Source organism: Cnephaeus nilssonii, assembly GCF_951640355.1.
Source record: "Cnephaeus nilssonii genome assembly, chromosome: 5".
NCBI classification, from domain to species: Eukaryota; Metazoa; Chordata; class Mammalia; order Chiroptera; family Vespertilionidae; genus Cnephaeus; species Cnephaeus nilssonii.
Genome location: NC_137076.1, coordinates 48,659,717 through 48,674,000, shown reverse-complemented (window position 1 = coordinate 48,674,000; position 14,284 = coordinate 48,659,717). Strand labels below are relative to the sequence as shown.

General features: G+C 39.0%; 1 pseudogene across 1 annotated transcript; it reads left to right on the top strand.

Annotated features, from left to right (window-relative positions):
• The first annotated feature begins 2,553 nt into the window (after positions 1–2,553).
• Positions 2,554–13,752, top strand: LOC307099038 (protein FAM204A-like; annotated as a pseudogene). The gene is made up of 2 exons: positions 2,554–3,194; positions 13,729–13,752. The product of its transcript is annotated as a protein FAM204A-like (transcript).
• The last annotated feature ends 532 nt before the right edge of the window (positions 13,753–14,284 follow it).

The window sequence follows — 14,284 nt, the reverse complement described above, 5'->3', positions numbered from 1 at the left end:
AGATTCTTATGCCCTGGGCCTCCTATCCTAGAATATCAGCAGCCTGACCAACACACATCCAGCTCTCCCCCCACTCCCCACCACACACACACACACACACACACACACACACACACACACACACACACATTCTACTGCTCTAATCAACAAAACAAACTATAATCACTGGTCTGTAAAGAATCCACAGTGGATGGGCAGTGGCCTTTGAATTCGGGACATGCCCACAGTGATTAAAGGTTCTTGTAGAAAGGTCAGAGGCTGGGGTTCATTCTGATGCAAAGGCAAGGCTTTTTGGTAAACAAAATCCTGGGTTAGGAAAGGGAAAGTCCTGGCCCTTACCTAGAGAGTGCTTCCGAGAGCTATTTATATCTAGCTCTTTCTTTAATGTCCCTTTTCCAAGGATTAACTCAAATAATAGTAAACCTATTAATAATAAAATAAACCTCTGAAGAGAAAATAGCAAGATACTGGCAAATACATATATCGTTTTTTAAAAACCCTCACCCAAGGATATGTTATTATTGAGTTTTAGAAGGGAAGGGAGAGAGAAGAACGTCAATGTGAGAGAAACATCAATTGGCTGCCTTCCATACGTGACCTGACCAGGGATTGAACGCACAACTTAGGAAAGTGCCATGATCAGGAATCAAACCCACAACCTTTTGGTGTACAGGATGACACTCCAACCAACTGAGTCACCTGTCCAGGGCTCATCATTCCATTTTTGTAAAAAATGTTGAGTGAAATGTATGAAAGAGTAAAAACCATTCTTTAAGGGAACACACCACATTGTTGAGAATGAGTAATTACCTCTATGGATAGAATTAGAACAGAGGAGAGGGCATATTATAATTCCAATCTCTGTCTCTGTGTCTCTCTCTATCTCCTTTTCACCTTCTCTATTGCTCTCTTTCATTTTCCTTCCTATCTCCCTCTTGTTTTGCAATGTATCTTTTGTGGGGAAAAAAGATTACAACATAGATCTCATAATAGATTTTGTAGATGTGTTGTTAAAAACTTGTTCTCCCAAAAGATGTGAATGCTCCACATTTTATCAGACACCCCTCACTTATGACTGCAGATGCTCTTTCTCTTTGTTTCAGCCATTACTGAGTTACTCAGCTATAGACTCCCAATAGACTTCACGTAGGTGCAACCAGACAACCACTCACCTTATGCCCCTGCCAAAGGGCTTCTTGTTGACTCCAAGTGTGGGATGTTTAGCACTCATGAAGGCAAAGCTCAGAAGTGTGATGGATTTAACCTTTCATCATAAAAGCTTTTGACTAGTGAAAAAGGGAGTTAGTAGATAAAAATTTCCCCCTTTCCTGGCCCAGATGGAATGTCTTAAGGTGAAGCTCATGTGGCTACTCAGAAGGCAGTTCTGTGGGACTGCAGTCATGTTTAGCCATTATCACTTTCTCCTGCCCTATTCCACTTCCCCTGTCTAACACTCCTATTGACTGGGGTTGCATTTACTTATAAAATAAGTAGTAGCATATAATTCTATGCTTCGGGCTCTGCTTTCTGCTGAATCCACTGTAAGATCCATAGAAAAGAGGAATTTCTCAATTTTAGGCCTCATGGCCAAACCTCAAACATGTATCATCTTGACAAACTATTATAAAAAAATGAACATTGTGGCCAAATAATAATCAAAGGCTTGAACTCAGGGTATCAATGTGTGCTTAGTGACCACTGGGCCAAAATATCTAATGAAAACTTTGTACAAACACATAAAAATACAAAAAGGAAAATTAAAATTTTATTATAGTGGAAGCCATTTCTTGGTAAAGTGATTGATGGGACCTAAAATAAGAATAGTGAGGGAGCACTTATTTCTAAAATATATAGAGGCAAGCAGAGGAAGAAGCTAATGGCTTTTTTTCCCCCCCCTTTTTTTGGTTTTTTAAAAGTTTCTTTATTGATTAAGGTATCACATATTTGTCCTCATCCCCCCATTCCCATCCAACACCCCTCCCCATGCATGCCCCCACCCCCTGTTGTCCTTGACCACTGGTTAGGCTCATATGTATGCACACAAGTCCTTTGGTTGATCTCTGCCCTTTATCCCCACCCACCCCTCCCCTCCCTCTGAGGTCCGACAGTCTGACCCATGCCTCCTTGTCTCTGGGTCTGTTCTTGTTCATCAGTCTATGTTGTTCATCATTTCCCCTAGATGAGTGAGATCATGTGCTACTAGAAATACACTTATAAGAACTGAAAATGAGACAAGCAATAATGGTTATGCTGAAAGGCAAATGAGTCAGTCTGTAGTGAGTTTCTTTCTGGGCCAACAGTTCTTTTGAGACCCAATTTCAATGTCAAACAGTTCCTTATGTGTACATGTCAGCAATGATATTTCAGTTCTGGATGGTGAACAAATGGTGGTAATGCAGGTCTGTCCCTCTCTGGTTTGGTCCTGGGCAACCTGCAGTGACGCACAGCTGCTGACTGCTAGTATGGCAAGGTGACGTCAGCGTAGAAGCTAATGGCTTTTATTTAAAATATGGGGACATCTGTAATACTCTCAACAATAAAGATTTTTAGAAAATGAGTGGTGGGAGGGCAGGGTCTTCAGATGGCTGCCAGGCAGCTGGTTTAAAAGAAAGTGATGTCAGGTTGAATTCTGAAAATGAATCCACATTAGAGAACTCTAGACTTAACTTATAGGAAGATAAACATTATGAGACCATTGCAAAAAACAGAGAGCTTAGATTTCCCTACAGATGGACCAAATACTAAAGCAGAACCCATTGTTAAATGCATATGAAGAGAGTCATTCTGGAATTCTCTTAAATGTGTGGATTAAATTTCAAGAATTGCATAAGAAACTTTCTGAACAGAAAACCTCAACTTCAAAATTCAGAAGGAAACAAAAGGAAATGTTCCAGAATAGGTAAAGTGAAGAAAGAAGAAAAATCTCATAGTGAACAGTCCTCAAGTAAAACCCAGTGGAAGGAGTGTACTCAGTATTTTGCAGTCAATGATAGGTTTGAACTCCCTGTTAATAAAAAAAAAAAATTTGACAGGTTGGGCCTTGAAAAGACCACAGTCAAGGCTGTGGAGTGGGATATTAGGGAGTCTGAGGAACTCAGCAACCAGCTACCTGTTGGAGAGCTTTGTGCAAAAATTGCCAAAGCAGTTGACTGTCACAACTTTGAAAAAGCCAAAAGGATGCTAAAAATTTACAGGCTGCTAGAAGAAGAAGGAGAAGGAGAAGGAGAAGGAGAAGGAGAAGGAGAAGGAGAAGGAAAAGAAGGAGAAGAAGGAGAAGAAGGAGAAGAAGGACGGGGAGGGGGAAGCAGAGGAGGAGGGAGGAGCTTGTATGGTGGTTTGAAGCAAGGAAGAGATGGGAAACCAAAAGCAGCATGGTATGCATATATGTAACTTGCCAGAGTTCTTCAAGTCACTTGAGTCCCTACTTGACTTTTTACTTGAGTTTTTGATTGTTCAATTTGCTGAAAATATTTTCTTGCTTATGTTAAACATAGCAGAAAATTAATAGAAATAGAAAAATAAGCATAATTTGAGAGTTATCCAATCCTATCTAATAAAAGAGTAATATGCAAATTGACCATACCTCTGCTACACCCACAAGCCACGCATACCAGTCAATCAGGAGCGAGTATGTAAATTAACCCAACCAAGAAGGCTGTGGCCACGGAGAGAGCAGGAGGCTTGGGTTTCTCTGGCAATGGAGAAAGCCAAGCTTTCCGCCTGCCCTGGCCTGCCTTGGCCTCTGCTTAAGGCTACAAAGTTTTAATTATAGAAGATAAATAAATCCCAACAAAAATGGCGGCAGCCAAGGAGCTGGAGAGAGCAGGAGGCTTGAGTTGCTCCTGGCAATGGAGAAAGCCAAGTTTCTGCAGCCCTGGCCTGCCTTGGCCTCCACTTAAGGCTACAAAGTTTCAATTATAGAAGATAAGTAAATCCAAACAAAAATGGCTGTGGCCACAGAGCGAGCAGGAGGCTTGGCTCCGCTCAAGGCTACAAAGTTTCAATTATAGAAGATAAATAAATCCCAGATACCAGGGCCTCTGCTTGGGTCGCCGGGGGTGGTGGCCAGCCTGCAAACCACCACAGGACCCTCACCCAGGCCACCCCACGCCCCAGGGAAACCCCCACCCTGATCTGGGACACCCTTCAGGGCAAACCAGCTGGCCCCCACCCGTGCACCAGGCCTCTATCCTATCCTATCCTCCTATCTAATAAAAGAATAATATGCAAATTGACCATCACTCCAACACACAATATGGCTGTCCCCATGTGGTCAAAGATGACTGACCCTATGTGGACACAAGATGGTCGCCACAAGATGGCCAGCAGGGGGGGCAGTTGGGAGGGACCAGGCCTGCAGGGGAGAGCAGTTGGGGGGACCAGGCCTTCAGGGGAGGACAGTTAGGGGTGACCAGGCCTGCAGGGGAGGACAGTTAGGGGCAATCAGGCTGGCAGGGAAGCAGTTATGCATCAATCAGGCTGGCAGGGGAGTGGTTAGGAGGTGATCAGGCTAGCAGGCAGAAGTGGTTAGGGGCAATCAGGATGGCAGGCAGGCGAGCAGTTGGGAGCCAGAAGTCCTGGATTGTGAGAGGGATGTCCAACTGCCCGTTTAGGCCCGATTCTACCTGGATCGGGCCTAAACGGCAGTCGGACATCCCTCGAGGGGTCCTAGATTGGAGAGAGTGCAGGCTGAGCTGAGGGACACCCCACCCCCTCCGTGCACGAATTTCGTGCACTGGGAACACTAGTCCTATTAATAAAAGCCTATGTGGTTGTCACGCCCTCACGGGTGACACCCTCATGCCACAATGAGTGATCACCAGGAGGCTGTGTGCACAGCAGGTGTGCGCGGGTGGGTGAGGCTGCATGTGAGCGCGGGTGGGCGGGGGCTTGACACTGCGTGCGTGGTGCAGAGGCGGGGCCTGTGGCTCCGCGTGGTGAAGCATGGGGGTCCCGCGACTCCATGCAGTACAGACGCGGGCCCCGTGGTTCTGTGCGGCGAGGCCTGGGCGTCCTGTGGCTCCACACAGTGAGGCTGGGGGTTCTGCGTCTCTGCGCGGCAGCAGGACCCCCACCTCTGGCCTACCTCTTTGGGGCAATCCATCGAGGAGCCCTGGATGGGTGGGTGGGGCCCATCTCTTTGGAGCCATCGATCATGGGGCTCCCGCACTGTGAGAGGGCACAGGCAAGGCTGTGGGGCGCCCCGCACCCCCAAGTGCACGAATTTTGTGCACTGGGCCTCTGGTTTTTTTTATAAAGAGTTATCCTTTTGAAGAGAATGGAATGGTTCATACAATTATTTGTATAAGAAATCTAACATATATGGGGGGAGGATATAATTTTATTTATATATAGACCCACAATATAAAATCTATTTTCCTTTTTCATCTATAACCAAATTTCTCCTTCTTTCTTATTTGTAATCACGGTAATGGCACTTATTCTAGAATTGCATTTTTAAGATTGACGTTGGTTTATAATGGATTAGTCATAGGTGCATGAAAGTCTCAATTGCTATTATCTTTACAGATGACTTAATGTTATAAAAGTAATTATTGGTTCTTTATTGAAGGCAGTAGAGTTGATACTTTACGGTCACATAATAAAAGCAATTGATTAATTTTTGTGTGCCTTTGATAAAATATTACAATAAGAAAAGGACTGAATGTAGTATTTGGAGGATAATTTAAATTCAACTCTGCCTGGAAATATTTTTCTAAATATTTCTCTTAGCCATGCCATTGTAAAAAATTGAGATGATTCTTAAAAGAGAAAATGGTATAATTGAACCTTTTAAAAAAACAAGCTATGGGAGTAATGGGAAAAATCCAGGAAGGCTTGAATATCTGGAGACAGAGTTCAAATGATGCAGACATGTAAAGCAAGATGAAGAATTAGGGTTGGGGTAGTCCAGACACCAATATTTGTGGGGAAAATCATCTCTAAAAGATGGCTAAAGTCTTTTCAAAGTAAAACTATATAATAATAAAACATATTCAGCCCTAACTGGTTTGGCTCAGTGGATAGAATGTCTGCCTGTGGTCTGAAGGGTCCCAGGTTCAATTCTGGTCAAGGGCACATGCCCAGGTTGCCAGCTCAATCCCCAGCAGGGGGTATGCAGGAGGCAGCTGATCAATGATTCTCTCTCATCATTGATGTTTCTATCTCTCTCCCTGTCTAAAATCAATAAATATATATATATTAAAACAACAATAACAACAACAAAAAACACACATATTCATGTTACTTCAAATGCTGGTACTTAGTGGTCATATCTAATGAATTATTTACCTATACTAGGTGTACTGGTTAATAATGGCGGATTTTGTAATCAAAGAAAACACGATAATTTCAAGAGAAACATCAAAAGTGCGTTATTCAAAGTAATGTCCATCGCTAGCTACACATTTCCCCCATCTTTCAGGTAATTTGTGGATACCGTCTCAATAGAACTTTTCTTGTTTTGAGGCAAACCATTCAGAGACCCAATTTTCCACTTCTTCGTATGCTTTGAAGTGCTGCTCAGAAAGTGCATGTGTCATCGATCAGAACAAGTGGTCATCTGAAGGAGCAATGTCTGGTGAATACGGCGGGTGGGTTAATACTTCCCAGGCAAGATCTTTTAACGTGTCTTTAACTGGTTTTGAAGTGTGTGATGATGTGTTATCATGAAGCAAAAATACTTTGCCGTGTCTTCTGGCACATTCTGGTCATTTCACAATCAAAGCGTGGTTCAAATTGATTATTTGTTGTCAGTAGCGATCAGTATTAATGGTTTCACCTGGTTTTAGAAGCTCATAATACACCACACCTTCCTGATCCCACCAAACGCAGAGCATTGTCTTCTTTCCGAAGCGATTTGTCCTTCCAGTCGATGTTGATGGTTGACCTGGATCAACCCATGATTTTGTGCATTTGGGATTATCAAAATAAACCCACTTTTTATTGTCAATCACAGTTCGATGCAAAAAAGACTTTCTTTCATGCCATTGAAGCAACATTTTACTGATGACTTTTCAGTTTTCCATTTGTCCTTCGTTCCCAGTTGATGTGGCACCCATTTTCCTTCCTTTAAAATCTTTCCCATTGCTTGTAAATGATCGGAAATTGTTTGCTGAGCAAAGTTTAATCTTCCTGCAAGTTGTTTTTGAGTTTGACACGCATCTTCATCCAATAATGTTTGTAATTGTTGGTCTTCAAACTTTTTCTGTTTACCTGGATGTTTTTTGTCTTTCACATCAAAATCATCACTTTTAAAGCATTTAAACCAGCATTCACAAGTATCTTGAGATGGAGCATGTTCACCATAAGCTTCCTGAAGTATATGATAACCTTCAGCAGCACTTTTCTTCAAAATAAAGTAATGAATTAAAACTTCCTGCAAATGCTCTTTTTTTTGGCATGAAATTTGACATTTTTAAGCGTAAAAATATCTATGATGTTAACACCAGCAAATATGACATATGAAGTTTTGAAGCTTGCTGTCAATGCAACAAAATAGCATATATTTCAAATCGCCTATATATCAACATATGTGTAACTCCATCTATTGAAAAAAATCTTCATTATTAACTGGTACACATAGTATTCTCATTGAAAAATTCTGGAATTAGTGAGCTAAAAGCTTGAAGAACATCATTGAAAGATTGGGGATAAACCAACATGACTGATGATTGGTGGCAGAGCTGGGGCAGGAATCCAGGTCTCCTGATTCTTATTCTGTATGTACCTTAAGGTTGTACAGTCCTTGAAATGACCAAGTTTGTGTCATTTGTTTGAGCATTTATTAAAATAATAAAGAGTACACCATAAATGTTTAAAGCAAAGATGCTCTCTTGCTATATTTAAACATGTACTTATCAATGCAAGATATGGAGGAAAGAAATGCTTTCTGTAAGATAATAATAGTATTCAGTTTAGAATGTGTTCTTGCCCTGGCTGGGTGGCTCCGTTGGTCAGAGCATTGCCCCATACACCAAAAGGTTGCAAGGTTGCAGACTTGATTTCTGGTCAGGGCACATACCTAGGTTGCAGGTTCAATCTCATTGGGGTACATACGGAGGCAAATGATGGATGTTTCTCTTTCATACTGAGGTCTTTCTCTCTCTCTCTCTCTCTCTCTCTCTCTCTCTCTCTCTCTCTCTCTCCAATAAAAAATGTCCTTGAGTGAAGGTTAAAATGATTAAAAATATAGAATGCTTTCTTTCTGTCAGAAATATTCCATCAATATATAATGAAGAGTAAATTCTGTGAATTTTCTAGGGAGTTGAAAGAAATGGAAAAAAGAATGACATACACATATCCTTTAAAAGAGATTTCAAGTTTTCAAGAGATGGTCTATTTTAGCATCGGTGCTTACTTACAATGTCATAGGTTTATAACTGGAAATCTTGAAGAGATCATGACTTAATGGGTTACCAAAGTCTCTAAGTACAAGGTATTTTCAGATTTTGTCAAAACACTTTCTTGTGCTCAAAACATGTTTGAATTACTGGAAATGTATTGCTCCCTGACAAAGCAACCTGAACACTACAATCCAGCAGGAAAAGCAAAGATGTCAAGGACTGCCTACTACCAGTACAGTCTAACCATGTGATAAAGAAGATCTCTAGGGATGCCTCTTTTTCTACATCCTACTGAAGTTTTTAAAAACTTCTCAAATACCAGTCTCATAATAAAAAAAATTAGACTATTGTCAAATTTAAAAATAATGTTTTTTAAAACTACAATAAAAGGCTTCAAGTTACTGGCATACAAGCAGGCATTAATAAATAAGTGAAATTATACCTTTACCCAAATGAAATGAATGTCCCAAAATTCTTGCAATAAAGCTAATGTATTTAGATCATGACACAGCCACATTGCCCTTCATTCAGAACTTAGTCACTTTTAATGCTATCCAATTTAGATAGAACCTCAGGCTGCAAATTAAGAGGGATGACAGGAAAGCTTTATAAAAGAAAAGGTTTGACACCACTAGAAATCCCTCAATTAACCAGAAATTCAAGGTGGGTAAAAGGAGGTTTATAGTTGTGAGTATGTGAAACACAGTTTATTCTTGTATTACTATTTATTAATTATTTTCCATATGAACAACTGTAAATCTACTTTTGCCCCACTCTATATAAGTAGCAAATTTGACTAGAATTTGGCTAAGATTTTACTTCATATGTTTCTAAATACATATTATTTCATAAAAGACATGGTTTGTTTTTATAAAATCTCAGTAACTCTTTTCAGCTTCATTTGTAATATTATATTTTACACATATTTTTAAATCACAGTTTTGTTTATGTAAGAAAGGTCCAAACCTGTAGAGAATTTTCGAGTTTATTTGAGCTAAACTGATGACAGTTGCTGGAATAAAAATACCGAGCGATTGAGAAAATGCTGTGGAGAATGGCAGTTTTGTGACTTACTTTATGAAGTAGAATCAAAGGAATAGTATAATAGAAAACTGAATTCCTGCTGGAGATGGAAAGTACATCTCTCCCTGGTCGGGGTAATTGACAATGAGTTTAGAGTATGAGAACTCCCCCTATAGGCTCTCCCAACTCCAATTTAATAGATATTTCTGTTTATTAATCTTGACAAATATAATATAATAGAAACCTCATATCAGAGTGCTTTGCAATTAATAAGGGGAACAATTATTTTATAAACTTATTTCAATTATTTTTATGTTTCTGTGTGTGTGTGTGTGTGTGTGTGTGTGCATGTACTAAGTAATGATGTAAAATACATTTGATATTGTGGGTTGTAGTCAAAAGACAACACTAAAACAATTTAGTCACAAGTTTGATGTTCTTAATTCAAGGGAAAACATTACATGGATTGGGGAGGAGGGTTCAGTGCCTCATGAGCAGTGAGCACTCTTCCCAAGGGATTTGGGGCAAGAGTGAGTTTTATAGAGCATTAGCAGAGGCAATGCGAAAACATGGCACGACTGGATGGGGTTGCGTACCTGGTCTTATTTAGAAAGGTCACAGGACAAGGGAGTAAATATAAAGCCCAGAGTTGGCTTGGCATTGGGGATTGGCTGACAGAATTGACCACCTTCCATGGTCAAGCAGAGCATTTACAGGAACACAAAAGCTCAGTTTGCTGACGTGGCATGCTTGGCAGGAGAGACTCCACCTTGGTCCTCTAAATTTATATCAAGGTAGTAAAATGTTTGAATATCCCCAGTGTTAGAAATGCCTGCTAACAGTGGGAAAGAAGAACAAGAAAAGATGGTTAGAGAGAGAAACAGCAGCAATGAAAAGCAAGAAAGAAAGGCAGGATTCATGGAGTGATCAAAAGCATTAAAGAGTGGCAGTAAGTGTTTCATGTTTAAATGAGAGTTAAGCCAAAATCATCAAATTGATGAAAAAAAGGTCCAGTGTCAGTGAAGAATATAACTTTAATTGGATTTTGTATGTATGCATTGGCCAGATTTTTTAAGAATTAAGGGCTAATAGGGAAATGGAGTCATGTCATCAGAGATGTGATTTATTCAAAGATTTGTAAATACAACAGAAAGAAAATGAATACTTGCTAAATAACATGACATGGTCTAGGAAAATGTTGGTCAAGATGATAGAGAGTTGAACCGTAGGTGGTTTGGCTCAGTGGATAGAGTATCAGCTTGCAGACTAAAAGGTCCTGTGTTCAATTCCGGTCAAGGGCACATGCACAGGCTGTGGGCTTGATCCCCAGTAGGAGGCATGCTGGAGGCAGCCAATCAATGATTCTCTCTTGTCATTGATGTTTCTCTCTCTCTCTCTCTCTCTCTCTCTCTATATATATATATATATATATATATATATATATATATATATATATATATAATTAAAGTGCTTGGACTTGTAAATAATATATATATATATATATATATATATATATATATATATATATATATATTAAAGTGCTTGGACTTGTAAATTGAAGAACCAAATGGGAGATACAAAGGTGGAGAGTCATATACCGTAATGCTGAAAGTCAAGGTGAAGCTTTACTGGCGTGCGGCTAACTAGCAGGGTAAACAATGACCAGTGAAGTGGAGGAAGGTTTGAATAGGAGAATCATTTGTCAGCACTATATCAAATTAACCCAGTTTGTAGGAGTCAGAAAAAAATTACTGTCTTTAAATTTCAAAGTTATCATTTGAAATGTATTCAAGCTCAGTCATTATTCACAGATTCTGTAATTATAAATTTACCTACTCACTAACATTTATTTGTAACCCCAAAAACAACAGCCTCAGCACTTTCACTGTTGTCCATATGCACAGGGGAATAAATTTGAATCACTGATGCACACATCCCCTGTGAGGTCAAACAAGTGGACTTTGCCCTCTGCTTCTAGTCCCATACTATGAACAAGTCTCTGGTTTGCAGTCTACTTAGTGCCACATTTTTCACATTTTTCTGCATTTGGTGGTGATTTCACTGTTTAACATGGCCCCAAGCATAGTGCTGAAGTGCTATCTAGCATTTCCAAGTGCAAGAAAACTGTGCTGTGTCTTATAGAGAAAATATGCATATTAATTAGATGTGTCATTCAGGCATGAGTTATAGTGCTATTAATTGTGATTTCAGTGTTAATGAAGCAACAATATGTATGAAATAAGGTATCTGTCAACAGAAACAGACATAAAACCAAGTTTTTCATTGAACAGTTGATGGAAATGTGACCAGATACTCGCAGGGACCTAATCCAGTATTTCTCCAGAAACAGTGGTTCAGTATTTGCTAATTCATTGCTCACAGTGACTGTTTAGAAAATAACTACTGAAAATGACAAAAACTGACTGTATTTTTTAGTCCACATTTAAATAGATTATTAAACTGTAATGTTGATAATACTTTAAAATATTTCTTAGTTCTATGTTTTATTATGCCATGATATATTTTTTTATGGGGCACATGATAATTAGTAAAATGTTTTTATAAGTTTCTATATTGAAGCAAAGAAAATGAATTTTATTATCTTCCCATAAAAACCCAAACTGATAATTTATAAGAAATTTTATAATAATTTATTCAACTGTTATGGATCTATCAGATTATGAGCCATTAAAAGTGGCTTGTGTGTTAAAAATGATTCTTAATATCTTAAAACATATTTTAAGTGTTTTTATCACCTTATATGCCATAGACAATATAATATTGGTATGTGTCTTTTTTCTACCTGAATTTGTATCTTTAGTACGAATTCATTTCTAAAATTTGATCATTATGGACAAAATTCCTTAATGTTTCCTAAGCCTTCTGTTTTATTGTTTCAACTGTTTATTTTTCCTGTAAACATCTGAGATAATGTTACTGTTTATATCATCAGCTATAAAACCTAATAGAGAAGCAAAAATATTTCAGGGCAGTGAGCTTTATAGTAGTTTTTGTAGGAACTACGGAATATAAATTATTGAGACCATCCTCTTTATATCTATGCCTCTGCTGCCCCCCAAAGAGAGTTCACATGATGAGTTAGTGAAAGTAAACCTTGTTTGAGTTATAGGACTCAACACATGACAGCATGCTTACTATTTCATTTAGATCCTTCTGAGAATTTAACATAGGCACAGACTGTTCATCAGTTTAACAGGCATTTAATAAACCAAATAAAGGTTAAATGGATTACTTCTGTGATAAGAAAGTAGAAATGATTGAAGAAAGGAGATCAGATGAAGACTGCAAACTCACTAGAGGCTCCAGCCAGAACCACTTAGCTAAGTAAGCCACTCCCAAATTCTCCATCCTCAGAAAGTCTGTGAGATAATTAATGCATGTTGTTTTAAGCCAATAAAATTGGGACTAATTTGTTATGAAACAATAAATAATGCATGTTATCATTACTTTGGATCAAGCATTTAAATGTATCTTAGCTTGTATTGAATCATGCAATCTGTAAGAAGGGGTAATTGAAACAAGCTTTAGTATTGAAATTCCAGAATTCTCAGGCCACCAGGAAGATGCCAGTCCTGAGGACATTGCTACATAGATATCCGGGGACAATGAATATATAAAAACTAGAGGCCCGTTGCATGATATTCGTGCAAGAATAGGCCTTCCTTCCCCTGGCTTCACTCCCAGCCGCCCGGGAGCTGGCAAGTCCTCGCTTCCATCTGGAGCACCGTTCCTGTAGCTCCTTCCGCTGTCCCCCTCACCCTCATAGCAGGCATCCCGCCCCTCCCAGCCACTTCGCGCCTGCATATGAAAATTAACCCGCCATCTTTGTTGGGTTAATTTGCATACTCACTCTGATTGGCTGTGGGCGTAGTAGAGGTATGGTCAATTTACATGTTTGTCTATTCATTATAAAAATAGAATACAGACAACAGAATAAAAGAAATAGAATACATGCTATGTTTCTTCCCCTAATGTAAAAGGCCAGGATATGAAGTAGAGGAAGGAGGCAAAGAGAATAAATGTATTTTCCTTATGCCAAATTCTGTGGATCACTGGGTTTCTTCACTCATAGTTTCCTATATTCTTGGTGGAGAAAAAAGAGCAGCAAAGAAATTAAACTAGAGCTTAACAAGTAAACACAACTTAAAATGTATGAGGAGTTTCTGGGCCTCAGCACTTACCATACTAGGAGAAAACAGGACTAAATTTTATGTTAGGTTCAAAATTTTCCTGAGATATATAGACTCTTCCAGTGGACCTAACACATTCAGGCTAATATGAAGTAAAATGTAATATTCCAAAGCATGAGTTGATGTTTTTGCGTATTTTTATTCTATAGCAATATCTAAGATTTGGAATTTGAGGTATGGGGAAATGGGTACTATTTCCACAGTCCTCATATATAGAGAAGACAGAAGTAAATTGGATATAATCAAGAATATTTTCTTGGAAAGTTTACAATGTGCGCATGAGGAAACTGGTTTGGAAGAGAGAAAGATTAAGCCTAGAGGAAAAGTTTTAGAGAATGGCCTTATTTAAGGCATGTGAGGAGAAAGGGGTGTGAAGGAAGGGAGATTGGAGATAAATTGTAGCAGAAAAAAATCAGAGAATAGAGTTTTACAGAAGTATAGATACCGCAGCTTGATTTAAGCTATAATAAAGCTCATTTTGGTTTGAAAGCACATTTTTTTCTCTTCATCAGGTCCTGGCAAAAGCTGTCAGAATCTGTTTCACTCAGTAACACTGCTGAGTAGATATTCAGTTGCTGAGGTAAATACACACTCTGCTGAGGGTAGTTTAAGTGGAAACTTTCCCCATTTTATCTGACACTGAAAATCTTTTTAAAAATTCTGTATCTGTCTTTGATTTAAGATCTAATGCTGCTTTGTAATCAC